Source organism: Kryptolebias marmoratus, linkage group LG21 (assembly GCF_001649575.2).
Source record: "Kryptolebias marmoratus isolate JLee-2015 linkage group LG21, ASM164957v2, whole genome shotgun sequence".
In the NCBI taxonomy this organism is placed as follows: Eukaryota; Metazoa; Chordata; class Actinopteri; order Cyprinodontiformes; family Rivulidae; genus Kryptolebias; species Kryptolebias marmoratus.
The window spans coordinates 5,632,305-5,634,599 of NC_051450.1; the positions used below are offsets into that span (position 1 = coordinate 5,632,305).

A 2,295-nucleotide genomic window follows, 5' to 3' on the forward strand; every position below is an offset into this window, starting at 1 on the left:
GTGAGTCCAAATGAATCTCAATCTGAAAAAAGAAAATTCTAATCAATCATGATAACTGGTCTCGAGAAAAAATTTATTCCACATTGTAGCTCTAGTTGTTCTTATGCAACCACAATAATTGTTACATGAAAAACGGTTGTAAATCAACTATATGAAGCAATCATTTCAGTATAAATTACTAAATATACTTACGATAATACTTTGAGTCAATTGAAAGTCGTTTTCTATGGTTGAAACTCCTGGTGCGTGCATACGCTGTTGTTATGACAACACGTGGCGGTAAATGTTTCATTGAACCGTTTCAACGACAAAAATCACTCTAGAATGTATTAAATTCTCAAGTTTCCGCCCCCTTTAATGGGGCATTTTCAAAAAGGTCAATTAAATTTTTTTACACATATAAGAAAATACACTATTTTTCTTAATATCTATTGAATATGAAGTCACCAATTAGGTCCAAACTCTGACAATTTAATTTTTAGAGAAGCGTGTTTAACCAATTTGAGAGCTCGAAATAGGACCTTATTTTAAAAATTTGTATTTCATAAAATATCTGTTCCAAAGGCACAGAATGTTCAAAAACACAAAGAAGAGATATGTTTCTTCACAAAACAGTGTTTAAAAAAAAAAATTATATATATATATATATATATATATATATATATATATATATATAGTATTTTTTCTAAGTATTGAGATGTGCCATTTTTGGTCTTATTAACTTGCTGAATTTGAGGCGCATTTGCCCCAAAAACAAACCGGCTGGATACCATGGCAACCACTTAATATTATGCCAAAATATTTTTGGAAAGATTTACACTAGTCAAGTACTAGTACACACCCTGTTTCATTAAAATCCATGAGATGTAACTTTCCATGTTTTTTGCAATATGACTGATTTTCTCTGTCAGCTGCTCTTAAACTTCCCTATAGGAGTTCTGTTAAATCTATCATCAAGAAATGGAAGGAATATGGGACATGTGTAAATCTACCAAGAGCAGGTTGGCTTCATAAACAGAGTGAGTGTGATGAAGGAGAATACAGAGAGAGAAAGGACACCTAGACACCTGTGAGGTCTTTGAAGGAGTTCCAAGCTTCAGCAGGTGAGATGAGAGAGACTGTACATATAACCGGTGTTGATCAGGTCCTTCACCAGTATGAGCTTTATGGGAGAGTGGCAAAGAGAAAGACACTGTTGAAACACATTGGACAATATTTTTGCTTTAAACTTTGGCATTAACTGTTAGTGACAACCCTGTTTGACTTAAAGTAAAATATTTTATCAACTGTTGAACAGATTTTGACAAAACTTTTAGAAAGTAATCTGTAGGTGAGTCTGCTTTGGGAACGGATCATAAGATACTGGACCGTGTTTATCACCGCTCTCAACCTGGAGTGTCGGCTAGAACACTACTTCAGCCAGGAATCAGATCAGGACAAGGTGTTAGGATGGGTGATGATGTAGGAGAATGAAGACACGAGGCTGGCTCCTTTCGATTATTCTGTATTCGAACTGAGTCATCAATACTGAACAGGGATGAGCACATACACAGCGTGGTTTAATTTGCCAGCATGGGTCGCCGTACGCGTGTGGTTTTTCTGTAAAATAAACAAATACCGAAATTAAGTTTCACCGTAATAAGCAGAACAATAACTGGCTAGCTTAGCCGTAAGCTAGTAAGTCCGCCTCCACCGTTAATAACGTGTATTTCGCGCACCGTTCCACAATATACACTGCCGTTAGCTCGGAACGAACACGTATAATAATAGGCATTCGAACAAATAACTCACTTTTAAATGACGCACACTCGTAAAGAAACAAATGCTGCGGTACGTCTCTCCCCGCGGTGGTTCGGCTCCCGAACTTTAGCAATGCTAAAACACTGGACGCAGTAACGTGATGACGTCAGACTAACTACGGTGAGCTCTAAGGACAAAAGGACGAGTAATAAACATTTATACCGAACACCGAAATTAAACTACTCGGACAACATTGAGGGTCTTTTTAACATAATCACTGGTTGCACATCTACATCTGAAGAAATTTAGGAGTTAACCCAATTCAAAATGACCCCAACAGCTTGGTAAACTTAGCAAACACATAAATGACTATAAATTTACAGATATTGAGCTAAAATCTGATGTGGTAGTAGCAGAAAGTCATTCCCAACAAGCCTAAGCCTTTAATAATATACCTGGTATGACAAGGCCGAGCGTGGACGGAGTCAGAACGAGAGGACACAGACAAAGGTTTAACCTTCTATTAGTAAACACCAGACAATTATGCTTGCTAGT

The 2,295-nt window shown here is 36.9% G+C and overlaps 1 long non-coding RNA gene across 1 annotated transcript; it reads right to left on the reverse strand.

Annotated features, from left to right (window-relative positions):
- Nucleotides 1-1,491: 1,491 nt before the first annotated feature.
- LOC119616616 lies at nucleotides 1,492-2,025 on the reverse strand. Its single transcript, XR_005232570.1, has 2 exons — nucleotides 1,792-2,025; nucleotides 1,492-1,599 (listed from the first exon to the last, which is right to left on the reverse strand). It is a non-coding gene; the product is annotated as an uncharacterized LOC119616616 (long non-coding RNA).
- Between the last annotated feature and the right edge of the window lie 270 nt (nucleotides 2,026-2,295).